This window comes from Ceratotherium simum, chromosome 19 (genome assembly GCF_057802395.1).
Source record: "Ceratotherium simum simum isolate JZ-2026a chromosome 19, ASM5780239v1, whole genome shotgun sequence".
In the NCBI taxonomy this organism is placed as follows: Eukaryota; Metazoa; Chordata; class Mammalia; order Perissodactyla; family Rhinocerotidae; genus Ceratotherium; species Ceratotherium simum.
The window spans coordinates 14,045,009-14,063,209 of record NC_141918.1 but is presented as its reverse complement, the minus strand read 5'-3'; the positions used below and the strand labels follow the sequence as shown (position 1 = coordinate 14,063,209).

General features: G+C 42.5%; 1 pseudogene; it reads right to left on the bottom strand.

Annotated features, from left to right (window-relative positions):
* Positions 1–15,104: 15,104 nt before the first annotated feature.
* Positions 15,105–15,972, bottom strand: LOC101396691 (large ribosomal subunit protein eL21 pseudogene; annotated as a pseudogene).
* Positions 15,973–18,201: the final 2,229 nt, after the last annotated feature.

The window sequence follows — 18,201 nt, the reverse complement described above, 5'->3', positions numbered from 1 at the left end:
AGAGATAATGTCACTCCTCGGCTTTCCTGGCTATCTTGCACTGTCCCTAACCTCTGTGTCTTGGTACAGTCCAGCAGCGGGGCACCATCAATGGATTTTTTTTTATTTTTTTAAACTTTATTTTGAAATAATATGTCTCACATAGAAGATGCAAAAATAGTAAATGAACCTCGAAGACATTACGCTAAATGCAATAAGCCAGTCACAAAATAACAAATCTTGTATGATTCCACTTATATGAGGCATCTAGAGTAGTCAAATTGATAAAGAAAGTAGAATAGTGTTACCAGGGGCTGGAGGAGAGGGGACTGGAGAGCTATGGTTTAATGGGTTCAGAGTTTCAGTTCAGGATAATGAAAAGTTCTGGAGATGGATGGTGGTGATGATTGCACAACAATGTGAATGTAATTAATGCCACTGAACTGCATACTTAAAAATTATTAAAATGGTAAATTTTATGTTATGTATATTTATCACAATAAAAAAAATTGAACAGAGAGCTCCCATGTACCCTTTCTCCCAATGACAGTATCTTACATAACCACAGTACAGTTATCAAAACAAGGAAATTGGCAGTGGTATAATACTATTAACTAAACTGTAGACCTTATTTGGATTTCACTTTTTCCACGTGCTCATTGTGTGTGTGTGTGTGTGTGTGTGTGTGTGTGTGTGTAGTTCTATGAATTTTATCACATATATAGATTTGTGTAACCACCACCGCAATCAGGGTGCAGAACTGTTTCAAATCCTCATTTCACAGATTAGGAAACTGAGGCATAAAGAGGTTAAGTAAATTGTCAAAATTTTTACAACCAATAGGTGGCAGAGCCAGGTGTCAAACCCAGTAAGACCGGCTCTGAAGCCCATGCCTCTTAACCAAAGGTGGCTGTGAGTACTTACAGGGCACACCTAGGATACCCCAATGCATCCTCAAGAAGTCTGCTCTCTGGTACTTGGATACTGTACACTATATATGGCATAATATAAAACAGCCTACAAAGCATCCAGCATTCTACCGACGCTGGATCAAATTCAGAATTTCATGCTGGGACTTGTAGTTCACTTGGCATTTTCCAGCTAAAAAATAAGTTTAAAAACTGGCAAAAGACACGTTACCCCTGCCAAAAAAAGAGAAGTAGCTTTCAGTTTTGTGAAAAATCTGAACGGAAATTTTCCAAGTTGATTGTTCATTACTTGCTTTATTTTTTATCCTCGATAATAAATTCAGGGCTGGCCCGTGGCTTAGCGGTTAAGTGCGCGTGCTCCGCTGCTCGCGGCCCGGGTTCGATCCCGGGCACGCACCGACGCACCACTTCTCCAGCCATGCTGAGGCCGCATCCCACGTACAGCAACTAGAAGGATGTGCAGCTATGACATACAACTATCTACTGGGGCTTTGGGGGAGAAAAATAAATAAATAAAATTATTAAAATTATTAAAAAATTAATAAATAAAATAAATTCAAATCATTATCATATAAGCATGATAAAATAGGTCCATCTCATAGCATTACACTTTTACCTCTCATTAAGCAGATATTTTAGCGACTAGAACATCTAAATAGTTGCACTATGGGAACAAAGTATTTTTTTTAAAAATACATTAGACTAATATTGAATTTTCCTGTGTAATTCTTACAGGTTTTCACCTGATTTATTTATTTTTTTTATTATAAATTTAACACATGTTCATTGCAATAAGTCTTTAAAATTCAATAAAGATGCAGAGGGGAAAAACCCGCCACACTCCTAAAACTCAACATCGAGAGGCAATTCCCTTTTATATCAGATTCCTAGGGGACTTTCCCAAAGGTAGAGTAAAATGCAGACATTTTTAAAAACTGAAAACTCTAATTCGCTGAAATAAGAATATAAATTTTCTGACCTTGGAATCCAGTTTTATAATAAAACAATACTTTTGGTTTATACTCTAGAATGTGAATACACGCATACAGAGTCTTAAAAGACGCCACGCAATAGACTACTGATGTTCACAACAAAAGGAAATCATCAGGTTACAGCAGGTTAACAATCTCATCAGTTCTCTTTGGTCCACAGACCATCAGGTTGATTCAAGGGCCCCTATCTCCACAAGTGTAGAACAAAAGCATGCTTTTACACTGTGAATATGTATCATTTTACAGAACTATATATTTTTAAAAGAAATATTTTGGTCTGGTCCCCTTATTTAATGAAGAGAAACTTGAGGCTCTGAGAAATTGTCTAGAGTTCCACAGCGAGTTGGTGGCCAGGACTACGCCTAGTTTCCTGTTGTCAATCCACTGTCCTTCCATCCTCCCCAGGACCTCAGGATGTGCTCCTCCCTCTCCTACTCCCTCATCCAACGCAAGAAGATGGAGAGCAGGGTACCTAACACTCATGTGGGAAAGGTCACAACCTCAAGAGAACTAAGTTCTATATTCACATTTTACCTACCTAATATCTGTAAGGAAAATTGACCTTATTCTTTTGTATCGATTCATTTTAGAAACATTTCTCAAAGCATATGTCCTTTATAAAAACAAAGAAAAGGCCTTGCTGGTTCCTGTTTAGCCCTTAAGATTAGTTTACTTTGGACTACTTCTCCATTCTTGCTTACTAGTTGCTGATATCTCCATTAAATTCACTTTTTTTTTTTAAGAATGTTTTTTACTATCATGGATAGAAATATTTCCCATAATCTCCATTACTGAACTGAGGACAAATCAGTGATGTAGAAATCGAGTTAAGCCCATTCAGCTACCAATAAACTCCCAAATTTAAATTAAATATTCTAATCCTTATACACTCTTCCCTAGTTTTATATGAAAATACTAAGAGTCAGGCCTTTCCCAAAGTACATTGTGCCTAGACTACCAGATTCTAATAATTAAATGAAGGCTCAAACTTTTTGACTCTCAATTTTCTTTTAAGTAAAAGAGTAGCAAGGGCTGGCCCCATGGCCTAGTGGTTAAGTTTGGCACACCCCACTTTGGCAGCCTGGGTTCATTTCCCATTCGTGGACCTACACTACTTGTCCACAGCATGCTGTTGCAGTGACCCACATACAAAACAGAGAAAGACTGGCAGAGATGTTAGCTCAGGGTGAAACTTCCTCAAGCAAAAAAAAAAAAAAAAAAAAGGAAGATTAGCAACAGATGTTAGCTCAGGGCTAATCCTCCTCAGCAAAACAAAAAAAAAACAGTAGGAACCAAAACAAATAAAAATTGCATTCACCAATATTTATGTGAACTTAGAAGCATCGCCTATGGTTCTGTACAGGCTTCCTAACGATAAACGACTGAAGAAAGCAACAATAAACATCAACAACTACACTAGGGAAACTTCACCATTGAGTGTATTCTCACAAATTGTTAAAATATCACCAGGTCCTAACTTAGGCTTGGAGTCTGGACAACGCACAGGACAAGAGAAGAAAGGTAGACACCATGATGGCCATCTGTGACATCATTATTCAAGTCAGCCTTTCCTTGGAGGATTAACAAGTACCATTTATTGACAGGAATAATCACGTGATGCTCTGCAGTTTAATAAAATTGTTTCATCTGAAAAGATTATCTGCCTCTGTGCTATAAGTCTATGCATAAATTAAACCCTACTTGAAACATTTTCAGGCCTGTAACCCACATCCAAACTTCCCAAGACATAAGATAAAGTACCTTCCTCTTGAAATCAAAAGTCCACTGGTCCAGGCTTGGGCCTTCTCCCCCCAATCAATTATGACCGCCTCCCCAAACCAGGGCCCATGTTGGCAAGTGAAAATGAGCATTCTAGGGACCGACCCAGTGGTTAAGTTCACACACTCTGCTTCAGCAGCCTGGGGTTCGCTGGTTTGGATCCTGGGCACGGACCTACACACCTCTCATCAGGCCATGCTGTGGTGGCGTCCCACGTACAAAATAGAGGAAGCTGGGCACAGATGTTAGCTTAGCGACAGTCTTCTTCAAGCAAAGAAGAGGATAATTGGCAACAGATGTTAGCTCAGGGCCAATCTTCCTCACCAAAAAAAAAAGAGAGAGAGAGAAAACACGCATTCCAAAGATGGTCTAAAAAAATCAAGAAGTGCCACAATGGTACGCTAGAGTTTTCTGTTTGAAAAATGATAAATCATTTCATAATGTGAACTAATTACTTCATAATTTATTTGCTAAGGTTGAGATTTCAAGCACAGGCTATTCTTAAATAAGGGCAGTAATATATACCTATATCTAGACATTTAGTTAGTACTATTTTTTTTTTTTATAATTTTATTTATTTATTTATTTTTCCCCCAAAGCCCCAGTAGATAGTTGTATGTCATAGCTGCACATCCTTCTAGTTGCTGTATGTGGGACGCAGCCTCAGCATGGCCGGAGAAGCCGTGCGTCAGTGCGCACCTGGGATCCGAACCCGGGCTGCCAGCAGCGGAGCGCACGCACTTAACCGCTAAGCCACGGGGCCGGCCCTAGTTAGTACTATTTAACAATCATAAAACAGCTACCATTTCTTGAGACTCTGTTATATTTCAGGCCCTTTATAGATGCTTTTATATATATGATCTAGTTTAATCCTCTCAATGACCCTCTGAGGTAGGCTTTAGCCGCTCCATTTTTTATATAGATGAGAAAAACCAAGATTTAGCCGACTGCACACAGAAGCTTAACCTGAGGCTCCTTCAGGCAGACCTCTTCCTTAGTAATGCTCTTTCCCCTGAAGGGGGTCTTACCTTAGACCAACAATTCCCAGTGTGCCAAGGCACTCCCGATGCTGCAGCAAATTCATAGGGGCAACTTAGGATATTTGAACACTTCAAGGGAAACAGAGTGTATTCAACATGTTGGACACTGCTGAACTAAAAGCTGGAGGCAGTCCACAGTTTCAGCACTGGGTCCCAATACATTCCTATCAGTGACATCATATCATTGCAAAGCTTGGGTTTTCAGTGGCCGCTGTGATAGAAAGCAAGTGCTACAGAAAAATGAATATAGGAAACGAGAGTGGTGTATCCAACCTGATCCCAAGATTTGAGAAGTAGTAAAGGCACACACATCTGATTTGTAATGGTGGCTATTTAAGAATGATATAAAAATATTTTTTCTCTCAGTTTATGTATATTATTTTTTTCAAACTTCTAAGTCATTAAGACATAAATACTTATTACATTGCTTGAACCTAACTACTACTAACTACTTGAACCTAGAGGCACTGTGAAAAAACTACTGAGATACTAAGGCGCCATGAACCATGCTAAGGAATCTTGGCCATAACCAATAAGTGATAGAGTTGTGCAACACTCACTAAGGAGAGCTGTGTGACCTTGGAGAAATAACTTAAAGTCCATGACACAAACATCATAACCAGGAAAAGAATTTGGGTTAAAACCATTTGTAAAGGTCACTCTCAGTTGGCTTAATCCTTCAAATCCCATACAATGTCCCCCAGGTAATTTGTATTTAAAAAAAAAACTTCTAAAACACATGCACGCAAATTACTGTTTTCCCAGTTCTTAGGGTCTCAAGCAAAGCTTTTAAAATTATAGGCTCCAAAATACGTTGGAAGAGACCGGGCCTCCCCTACACAGACAGAACACACCCTCGGAGCCTGTGCCAAAGGAAAAAGGGGGGGGGGGGGCTTGAGAGAGAGACTACCCTCACCCAGCACTTTGATTTTTTCAGCTTTTTTGTGGTTTGCACCTCACTCTCGATACCCTGCTTTTAAGTTCAATAAGAATGCTCCAGGTTATTGTGGAAATGCTTGTTTGGAAACTTCCCTTCCACAGAGTTTTTCATCTAAGATAGTAAGTGTGAAAAGCAAGGGAAAAATTAACACAAAATCCAGACTAGTGGTTCTTTGGAGGGAGAAGAAGAGAGTGAAATGCCACAGGGAGGGGTATTGGGGGCTTCAAGGAGCTGGGGATGCTCCAGTTCTTCAGATGGGGCCTGGGTACTTGGGTGTGCCTCTGTTCTTATTCTTTAAACTGTACCTCTAAGCTTTATAGTTTCTGAATGTATATTTCACAGCGGTGGCACCAGAATTTCCATATGGGAGCTGGAAGTGTGCCTTGTCTCTAAGCTGAGTGAGATCACAAGGCGTCAGCTTTCACTTGGAGTATATGCTTAGCTGGAGGGGCACTGGAGAGGCTGATGAGTTTAAGTGAGAAGATAAGGTTAACTTCTGGTGCCACTACTGACAACCAAGGAGTTAAGGAATTAGCATTCTTTATCACTCTTGGTTTATACCTCCCAAGAATGTGCAACTACCAGCTATACTCTGGTCTCTTTTATTTTTCTTCTCCCCCTCTACTCTCTCCTCCCCACTTATACCTAGAGGGCGGAAAACTCTTCTGATTTTAATGTATATCCCTAATTTTTAAGAGATTATTCGTTTACCATATGCTAAGCACCTGCTAGGGATGTTACAAGTAAGGTAAACTTGTATAGTCACATGTACTATGTGCAAGAACAACAGGTTGCTATTGCTATTTTAAGGATGGGAAACCTCCTCTCAGAGACAATCAGTACAGTGTTGGATCAGCCTGGACCCAGATGTGTTTCTCTTTGTTGCCCAAGTTCTTTCCACACACTGGCCTAATAGATATTACCTACACGTGAAAGAATATCCAACAGGTTCACAGAAAGGATGCCTAACGTTCAAGAGCACTATGCCAAGCATGTATGCAACATTTCCACAAGGTTATGTATAATATACCCAGTTTACAGTTCTAAAAACTAAAGTTTAAAGTAGTGAGTTTTCCGAAGTCACACACCTAAAAAGTGGTGGCATCAAGACTCAATCTCATGACCCCAAAGCGGATCTTTAACCACCACTTGAACTACCTCATGAAAACATCTTGACCAGCTTTATGAAACTGAAGCCCCCCTCGGGTCACAAATAATGCTCCACTTCCCCTCCAGCCCCCCAAATCTACCGGAAGCACCACACAAAATTCCCAAGACAAGCGTCGGTAAGCCAATGTCTGAACTCCAACCAGACAACGTGCTCGCTTCCTCGGGCCCCAGGAGATGCCACTTGCTGACTCTTTACAGAGCTTAATTCCAGCCAGAGCGGATCTCCCCGGGGCAGGAGCACAGCCCCCACCCTCCCGCGCCTGCACTCCCTCGCAGTCCTCAAAGGGGTGACGGGAGGCGGGCAGACTGCGGGCGCGTCCGAGCCGAGCCGGGTCACTCTGAGCCCTGGCCCGCAAGCCCGGAGACAGCGGGGACCGCTGGACGACCAGAGTGGACCCTCCTTTACGCCCGAAGACCGCCAGCCACCGCGTCCAGGAGAAATACCTGGGGACCCCCGCCCCCCCCCACTACTTTCTTCAAACTCTTTAAGCTCACTGAAGAAAGAGGAGGGGGACGAGCAAAGACCAGAAAGTCTCTGCCCCGACTCCCCCCACACACACACGCACAAAGTTCTGCATTCTAGGAGGCAACTGAAGCAAAGCGCTAAAGGAGGTGCCCCAGGAGGACGCCCCTCCCGCCCCGGCTTTCCCGGAGGCCGCAGGAAAGGGGGCAACGCGCTCGTTGACTCCTCCCCAAGCAGACAGCGATCTGGGGGCGCCGAGGGAGCAGCGCCCCCGCCCCCGACATCGTCCTCCCTGGATCAGTGCCCCCCCAGGAGTGGCGGGCGCCGGCCCACAGACGAAGAGGGGTCTCGAAGGGACCTGGCGAGGGCGCACGGTACCTTTCTCTCCCGCGCCGGACGTCCGCGCCGCAGGGACGGATGCGGGCGACAGGGTGGGGGGCGAGGGGAGACGATGGGGACGCGCTCCCGCTGGCTCCGGCGGCCCCAGGGCCTCGGCGCCGCCCAGCGCCGCCGCCTCCAGCCGCCCGCTCGCCAGGCTGCGCGCCCGGCTCCCGGAGGTTACCTGTGGCCGCGCCGCCGCGCCCGCCGCCCTCAAGGCCCTCCGCCCCGCCCCGCCCCGCCCGCCGCTCCGAAGCTGGGGCCGCAGCGCCCCGCAGCGGCCGGCCGGGGTACGGCGGGGGCCGGGGGGAGGTGGAGCCCCCAAGACCCTGGGGCGGTTCCTAGTCCCCAGCTGGGGCCGCTGCCGGTTCTGCTCCCGCCCGAGAGGCCTCTGAAGACCGGGAGGAAAGGGGGCTGCAGTGGGGTGAGGTTTTCCGGGCAGGAGTTGCCAGGAGGTTTATTGGAGGGAGAGGGGAATTGGCCTCAACCCGTGGCCAAGTGGATATGTCAATGTATTCGTAGTTCACTTAACTGGACGGCTCAGTGGAAGATGAGCAACAGCAGGGATGAATGATCCAGATCATTAGAGAGCTGGAGAGGGGAAAGGAAGCCTTTATTCCAAACAGCTTGTCTGTTAGTCTGTCGGAACTGTCGCATATGAAACAGGCAAAAGCATGGAGCTTTCCTGACTCCTATGTTCAAATCACACTTTACATATCGTTAACTCCGTCTGTTTTTGTCTGTTTTTCACAGTTACTTCTTCAGTATCTACAAGAGTTCCCTAAACATAGACAGCCTTCAATAAATTATTGTTGAATGAATGTAGGAATGAATGGGACCCCATTCAACCTTTGAAGTAGCATGGCACGTATCTGCTCTCCAAACACAGAGAGCTGGAGGGCGAGGCGCAACCCTGGAATGGAGTTTCCGTCTTCTCTGAGGTATGCGACAAGCTTATTTTGAACCTGATTTTTCTTATCCCCTCTGAAATAGGCCTGCGTTCCAGCGGAAAAGAAACATGATGATCTTCTCCACTTTCTTAAGATATTTGTCTCCCTCTGTCCTTCAGGGAGCATGAGGGGGTAGAAATCCACACAACCCCTGCCCACACCAGGAAGGGGAAGTATTGTCCTCTGCTACTTCAGAACTTCCCCCAACCCCATTGTCACAGCTGCAGTTTTACTTGGCAGAGTGAGAAGCCTCTCTTCTGAGTGTCCCTTGGCCTTCTTCAGATTTGTTCCCCATCCCTGTCACTCCCCATCTAGAGCTGTTAGGAGAACACATTTCCTTTTCCTGCCTGTCAGTAGCTCTGGATTTCTCTCCAGGCAGGTCACCACCGAGTTCTAGGTGAACCCCCCAAGTCAAAGTATGTACGCATGACCTTTCAGGCTGATCATTTCTTTCTTACACTTCTCTGGATTAAAAAGTTTTCCTAGCTAGTCCCTTGAACAAACTGTATCCAAAGATACAGGCTACTCCGTTCCTCTGGGAAGCTTTTATAACATCACCATCAAGTCTCAATGAGATGGAGTTTTAAGTTACATTTGTGGGCAGCCAGAGCAATCTCATTAATTCTGCTGAAAGGAACAGAAAGCCCAAGCCAGCCGGTAAGACATATGACTGCTCCTGGGAGCTGACTGGTCTGCAGTTGTTCCCAGACCTTGATTAATGGGAGTTCCTGGCAAGGGGCCTCACGAGAGCCAAAGCAGGCAGTGGGTGAGCTGCTTGGAGATCTTGCTTGCTCATCTCCCAGTCAGCACACAGTCTTTGTGCAACTAATGAAAGGAGACTGCTAAACCTCCCTCTGTCTGAGGAAGGCTCCCAGCCTGCAGTTCTGGTCTTGCCCCTCTCTGTTCATCTCCATCACAGCCAGCCTAATCCATCCTCCCCACCAGCCCCTCCTTCTGCCTCGTGAGAAAGAAGTCTGCTCTGCCAATAATTTTCACTGCTCTGTGAGAATATAATCTGCTCCTATTTCCAGCAACATTTCTTTAATGAGTTGACTGCACTAGCTGTCTTTCATGTCCTTAACTTCAATCCATCTTTTAGCCCACCATTCTGGCTTCTAGCCCTGCCACTCCCTGAAACTGCCCTTGCTAAGGCTTCCACTCAAGAAATCTTCCGTGATCACATCCTCCTTCTCTAGAGGAAACCACCATCCTGAATTTTATGTTAATACTTTTCTTTTCTTTTTTTTGCTGAGGAAGATTGGCCCTGGGCTAACATCCATGCCCATCCTTCTCTACTTTATATGTGGGACCCCTGCCATAGCATGGCTTGATAAGCAGTGCATATGTCTGTGCCTGGGATCTGAACCTGTGAACTCCAGGCCACCCAAGTGGAGCTCAAGAACTTAACTACTACATCACTGGGCCGGCCCCTTAATAATGTTCTTATCACAAATACATATATGTATCTCTAAATATATACATTGTTCAGTTTTGCCTGTTTTTGAACTTTTTGTAAATGGAATTGTTCTGCGTGATTTCTATGCAGCTTGCTTTTTTCGCTCAGCATTCTGTTTCTGAGAGTCAACTATTCAATTTCTCTGCTATATAGTATTTCACTGTGAGAAGATACTACAATTTATTTACCCAGTTTACTTTTGACATTGGGCTGGCTCCGGTTTTTGCTATTACAGACAATGTTGCTATAACATTCTTTTTTGTGTGTGTGTGTGTGAGGAAGATCAGCCCTGAGCTAACATCTGCCAAACCTCCTCTTTTTGCTGAAGAAGACTGGCCGTGGGCTAACATCCGTGCCCGTCTTCCTCCACTTTATATGGGACACTGCCACAGCATGGCTTGCCAAGCGGTGCGTCGGTGTGTGCCTGGGACCCGAACCGGCCAACCCTGGGCCGCCACAGCGGAGCACGCGCACTTAACCACTTGCACCACCAGGCCGGCCCGCTATAACATTCTTAAGTATTTCTCCTGATGCTTGTGTGCGGGAGTTTTTAGGATATATATCTAGAAGCGGACTTGTTGGGTCTGAAGGTATGTGTTCAGATTTACTAGGCAATACCAAATTGTTTTCTAAACCAGTTGTACCAATTTTTATTCTCATCAGCAGTGTATGAAAGTCCCCTTGCTCCACATCTTTGCCAGGGCTTGTTTTTTTGTATGAAATGATTTCTTATTATGGTTGTGATTTTTAGTTCCCCAATTGCCAGTACAATTGAGCATCTTTAACGTTTAATGACTTTTCTTGTTTTCTCTTTTGTTAATGTGTCATGTCTTTTGCCCTGTTTCATATGTTTTGAGAAATCCTTCCTGACTCTTAGGATATAAAAATATTCTCCCATATTTACTTCTAAAAGTTTTAAAGTTTTGCCTTTCACATTTAAGTCCATATTCCATCTGAAATTCACTTCTCCTCTCATTTGCAATACCAGAGCTATCTTATAATGGGTTTCCATGTATGCATGGGTCTGTTTTAGGTTCACCATTTTGTTCTATTTGCCAACCACTGTGCTGGTACCATACAGCCTGAAAGTTTGTGGGTTTGTGTTAAATCTTGATTTCTGATCATGGAAGTCCTACCCTGACTTAATTCTTTTTCTTCTTCATAAAGATCTGAAGTATTCTTAGCCTTTTGCTCTTCTATAGGCGTTTTAGAATTAGCTTGTCAGGCTCCATGAAAAATTTGGGATTTTGGTTTGGAATTGTGGTGGATTGCATTATTCAGTCACAATTATTTGTTCCCTTCCCACCTCTACCATGCTTTCCTATAGTGGTGTAGACTCCTCTGCCCCACTCATTTGGGGCTTCTGTGACTTGGTTTGACCAACACATGTTGGAGCAGAAACTTCAAATATGTTGCATGCTTTAGTGCTCCCTCCTTGAGATTTTGTCCTCAGCCATGAGACTATCATGGCCCAAAGAGTGGCTGCTCCTTCAGCTGGGATCCCAGAATGAGAGGACACATGGAATCATGCAGAGCCCAGTATGGCTACAGGCAGTCTGCAGCCCTCATGTAACGGGAACAAAAAAGTAAATTGTTTACTGATACTGCAATTTGGAGAGAGTTGATATCTTTATACTTTTGAATCTTCCTATCTATGAACATGTTTGACATGTCTGTCCATTTATTAGAATTTTAGTGACTTAAAAAGTTTTTACAACTTTTCATTTTCTGAAATTTATTCTTAATTATCTTTTTTGTTACTATTGCAAATCATATCTTCTCTAAAAATGCATTTTCTAACCCATTTTGTTATTAATAAGAAAAATGCAAATATCTTTGTTTATTGAGCTTATATCCAGCAACATTGCTAAATTCTGTTATTAATTTTAGTAATTTGTAGATTCTTTAGTTTTCTATGCACCTGCAAGTAATGATATTTTATTTGTTCCTTTCCAATCCTTATATCTTTAAAAAAATGTATTTTGAAGTAATTACAGATTCACAAGAAATTGCAAAAACAGTATGGGGAGGTCCTGTGTACTCCTCACCCAGTTTCCCCCCAATGGTTACATCTTGTATAACTGTTGTATAATATCAAAACCAGGACATTGGTACAATGTGTGTATATAGCTCTATGCCATTTTATCACGTGTGTAGCTTCATGTAACCACCATCACAATCAAGATACAGAACCATGCCTTTACCACAAAGAAGCTTCCTCATACCACTCCATTACAGTCACACCCAACCCCCTCCCCCACACTATCCCTAATCCCTGACAACCACTAATCTGTTTCCACCTCTATAATTTTGTCATTTCAAGAATGTTATATAAATGGAATCATACACAATGTGAACTTTTGAGACTGGCTTTTTTTCACTCAGCATAAATGCTCTTGTAATCCATCCAAGTTGTTGCATGTATCATTAGTTCATTCTTTTCGTTGCTGAGTAGTATTCCATGGTACGGATGTACCACGGTTTGTTTAACCATCTGTTGAAAGGCATCTGGGTCATTTACAGTTTTTGGTTGTTATGAATAAAGCTGCTGTAAACAATTGTGTACAGGTTTTTATATGAACATAAGTTTTTATTTCTCTGAGATAAGTGTCCATAGGGGCAAGTGCTGGATTGTACAGTAGTTGCATTGTTTAATTTTATAAGAAACTACCAAACTATTTTTCAGAATAGCTATATCATTTTATACTCCCACCACTGATATATAAGAGATCTGGTTTCTCCACATCTTTGCCAGCATCTGGTGTTGTTACTATTTTTTATTTTAGCCATTTTGATAGACATGTAGTGGTATCTCATTGTAGTCTTAATATTTCCATTTTTTAATGGCTAGTGGTGATGAACATCTTTTCTTTTCTTTTCTTTTTTTACATTTGAGGTCTTTTTTTTTCTTTATTGTGAAATTTTTGTTGTATATTATTGTTTGTCAGTCACCATATAAATGCATCCCTTCACCCCTTGTGCTCACCCCCCAACCCCCTTGCCCCTGGTGACCACCAAACACTTCTCTCTGTCTGTGTGTTAGTTTATCTTCCACTTATGAGTGAAGTCATGTGGTGTTTGTCTTTCTCTTTCTGACTTATTTTGCTTAATATAATACCCTCTAGGTCCATCCATGTTGTTGCAAATGGGATGATTTTGTCCTTTTTTATGGCTGAGTAGTATTCCGTTGTACATATATACCATATTCTCTTTAATCCATTCATCAGACAAGGGACACTTGGGTTGCTTCCATGTCTTGGCTATAGTGAATAATGCTGCGATGAACATAGGGGTGCATAAGCCTCTTTGGATTTTTGATTTCTAAGGTTCATTGGATAGATACCCAGTAGTGGGATAGCTGGATCATAAGGTATTTCTATGTTTAATTTTATCAGGAATCTCCATACTGTTTTCCATAGATACTGTGCCAGTTTGCATACCCACCAGCGGTGAATTAGGGTTTCCATTTCTCCACAGCCTCTCCAGCATTTGTTGTTTTTTGTCTTGGTGATTATAGCCATTCTAACGGGTGTAAGATGATATCTCAGTGTAGTTTTGATTTGCCTTTCCCTGATGATTAGTGATGCTGAACATCTTTTCATGTGCCTATTGGCCATCTGTATATCTTCTTTGGAGAGGTGTCTGTTCATTTCCTCTGCCCATTTTTTGATCTGGTTGTTTGTTTTTTTGTTGTTCAGTTGTGTGAGTTCTTTATATATATGGAAATTAATCGTTTGTCGGATATATGGTTTGCAAATATTTTTTCCCAGCTGGTGAGTTGCCTATTCATTTTGGCCTTTATTTCATCTGCTTTCATTTGCCTTGTACAAGCTCTTTAATCTGATGAAGTCCCACTTGTTTATTTTTTCTTTTGTTTCCCTTGTCCAAGAAGATGTGGAATTCGAAAAGATCCCCTTATGACCAATGACAAATAGTGTACTGCCTGTATTTTCTTCCAGGAATTTTATAGTTTCAGGTCTCACCTTCAGGTCTTTGATCAATTTTGAGTTAATTTTTGTGTATGGCGAAAGAAGATGGTCTACTTTCATTCTTTTGCATGTGGCTGTCCAGTTTTCCCAGCACCACTTATTGAAGAGACTTTCCTTTCTCCCTTGTATGTTCTTAGCTCCTTTGTCAAAGATTAGCTGCCCATAAATGTGAGGTTTTATTTCTGGGCTTTCAATTCTGTTCCATTGATCTGTGTGTCTGTTTTTGTACCAGTACCATGCTGTTTTAATTACTATTGCTTTGTAGCATGTTTTGAAGTCATGAATTGTGATGCCTCCAGCTTTGTTCTTTTTTCTCAGGATTGCTTTAGCTATTTGGGGTCTTTTGTTGCCCCATATGAATTGTAGTATTCTTTGTTCTATTTCCATGAAGAATGTCCTGGGATTCTGATTGAGATTGCATTGAATCTGCAGAGTGCTTTAGGTAGTATGGACATTTTAACTATGTTTATTCTTCCAATCCATGTGCATGGAATATTTTTCCATTTCTTTATGTCATCATTGATTTCCCTCAATAATGTATTATAGTTTTCATTGTATAGATCTTTCACCTCCTTGGTTAAATTTATTCCTAGATATTTGATTCTTTTTGTTGCAATTGTAAATGGGATTGTCTTCTTGAGTTCTCTTTCTGTTAGTTCATTATTGACATATAAAAATGCAACTGATTTCTGTAAGTTGATTTTGTACCCTGCAACTTTGCTGTACTTGATTATTTCTAATAGTTTTCCAATGGATTCTTTAGGATTTTCTGTATATTCTTATATGTCATCTGCAAACAGTGAGAGTTTCACTTCTTCGTTGCCTAGTTGTATTCCTTTCATTCCTTTTTCTTGCCTAATTGCTCTGGCCAGACCCTCCAGTACTATGTTGAATAACTGTGGCAAGAGTGGGCAACCTTGTCTTGTTCCTGTTTTCAGAGGGATGGCTTTCAGTTTTTCCCCGTTGAGTATGATGTTGGCTGTGGGTTTGTCATATATGGCCTTTATTATGTTAAGGTACTTTCCATCTATACCCATTTTGTTGAGAGTTTTTTTTATTTTTATTTTTATTTATTTATTTTTTTTTTAAAGATTTTATTTATTTTATTTTTTCCCCCCAAAGCCCCAGTAGATAGTTGTATGTCATAGCTGCACATCCTTCTAGTTGCTGTATGTGGGACTCAGCCTCAGGATGGACGGAGAAGTGGTGCCTCGATGCGCACCCGGGATCCGAGAAGTGGTGCCTCGATGCGCACCCGGGATCCGAACCCGGGCCACCAGCATTGCAGCGCGCGCACTTAACCACCAAGCCACAGGGCCGGCCCGAGAGTTTTTTTTTTTAAATCATAAATGGATGTTGGATCTCGTCAAATGCCTTCTCTGCATCTATTGAGATGATCATGTGGTTTTTATTCCAGAGGTCTTTTCTGGTTTTTTACACCTATTATGCAATGAATTCATAGGGAATGGGTTCCAGCAGCTCAGGCTCCTTTCCACTTGTTCTCACAAAGCGTGCTTCTCTGGGTGGGGCAGACTGGAACTTCAGTTGAATCCTGGTACCTTTCTCTTTGGCTTCCTTCTTTTTCTGGTCATTTTCCTTCACATATTTCAGGAAGCTATCTCAGCTCTTAGAGTGCTTAACATGCTCAGTATGCAGGAATCTTGCCCTTAACTTGTTTGTTTACAACAATGACAGCAGCATGCCGGTAACACTGTTGACTCTTCCAGTTTTGCATGGTCACTTTTGTGAGACATTTCTTTTTGAACAGTGCCCATTCCCTTGATGTCTACAATATCATTTTTCTTGTAGAGTCACATGCATGTGGCCAAAGGAACAACTCTATGTTTTCTAAAAGGCCTAGAGAACATAGACTGGGTGCCTCACCTCTTTCCCTTTGGGTTGGTCATTTTGGCGAATACTGGAAGATGGTTGTTCTGGCCGAAAGGATGAACATCTCTTCATGTGCTTATTTGACATCCCTATATCCTTTTCAGTAAAATGTCTCTTCCTGTCTTTTGCCTATTTTCTTTTTTTTTTTTTTTTTATTTATTTATTTTTTTCCCCCAAAGCCCCAGTAGATAGTTGTATGTCATAGCTGCACATCCTTCTAGTTGCTGTATGTGGGACTCAGCCTCAGGATGGACGGAGAAGTGGTGCCTCGGTGTGCGCCCGGGATCCGAACCCGGGCCGCCAGCATCGGAGCGCACGCACTTAACCACCAAGCCACGGGGCTGGCCTTGCCTATTTTCTAATTGGATTTTTTTTCTTACTGTTCAGTTTTGAAAATTCTCTATATATTCTAGATATGAGTGCTGTGTCAGATATATGGTTGGTTAATGAATATTTTACTTCAGTCTGTGGGTTGCCTTTTCATTCTCTTAACAGAATCTTTGCAGTGAACAGGTTTTTAGTTTTGGTGAAGTCCAACTTATTGATTTTTTCTTTTACGGATAGTACATACTTTCAGTGTCACAATCCTTTTGTTTCTTATTCCCATCTTATATTGCAATCAAGGATTTACAGTACACTGCGGAATAAGAGCGGTGATGGTGGGCATCCTTCTCTGTTCCCGACTTTAAGCTACTGATTATCTGTCTCCTTCACTCACTTTCAGTTCCGAAGAAAAAGAGACCGTGTTTGACTGCAAGAGGGAGCATGCTTGACTAGAGTGGTTTAAAAAATAAAAACACATAATAGCTTACATAATAAAAATATCTGGGCCTATGCTCTTTCTATCATTCTACTGTACCACCCTCAGTATTCGCTATAGTCTTTGTCTTGACCTCAAGGCAGGAGAAAGGGTCAGGCCTTGGGGCCAGCCCTGTGGCCTAGTAGATAAGTTCGGCACGCTCCATTTTGACGGCCCGGGTTTGGATCCCGGGCACAGACCTACACAAGTTGGTGGCCATGCTGTGACAGTGACCCACATACAATATGGGATAAGATTGGCACAAATGTTAGCTCAGGGCGAATCTTCCTCAGCCAAAAAAAAAAAAGAAAGAAAGAAAGGGGCAGGCCTTCTCACTGTATTTATTTTAATTTGGGAACAAGTTTTTCTCAGATATCCCTTAGATATATTTCTCCTTACAGGTCATTGATCACAACTGGATCACAAAGGTGAGGGGCTGGTTACCGTACTTAGCATAGACCAATCATGATTCAACCTTCGAGTCTGGGGTTCCTTCCCTGAGTATGTTGATACCCAAAAACATTTAGGATTACCAAACTAAGGACAAAGGCAGGGTGTGGGTTATGCCGCCAACAATCTCTGCCTGACATTTGTTTGACTTTGTATTCCCTGTGCCTGGCCATGTGGACACATTTGGCGGTTTCTGTTCAGCTTATCCCCCTTTGTGAAGAGCTGTCTCCCCACTCATGAGGGTAGACCTAGCACCTGCCGCCCCAACTGCACCCCCAGCCACAGTGGATCGGACCATTAATTCAGCATATTTATTGGGACTTGACCACCATCAAACTACCATGTGGCACAAAGAATACAATGTAAATTGTGTGCCCTAGAATTGTACTTCCTGGAGATTCTGACCACTGTGCTAGGCCCTGAGGACAGAATGGGGAGCAAAAGCAGATGGTCCTGGAGTCTAGCGGTGAATAGAGTCTGCAACCAAATATTGAATTATAGCTGAGATAAATGCTCTGAAGGAGGAGCAGTACATGGTGCTATGTAAATTATGATTGGGGGATTAGGCCAGGAGTGGACCACTGGGCCAAACAACCAATCAGATTTTCTGGCCTGGGAATCAAAGATAATAATAGCTAACACTTACATAGTGTTCACTTTTTAAAATGATTTTAATCTTTTTAATGGATTTAAGTCTTCCCACAACCCTATTGAGGTATATAACATTATCACCAGTTTAGAGTTGCGGAAATTGAGCCACAGAGAAGTTAGGTAACTTGGTCCAGGTCACACACCTAGATATTGGTGGAGCTAGGATTTGAGCCCAGGTAGCCTGGTTCCAGAACCTGGGCCCACTATCACTGGGACTGGAAGGATGGGGTAGCCGCCAACTGCCATCTGGTGGGAAAAGCACAGAAAGCCAGTATTCACGTAGAGAGAGAAGAATGAAGTGAGACGTACAGAAAGAAGCAAAAACACGTTCCCTTTCTAATGAATC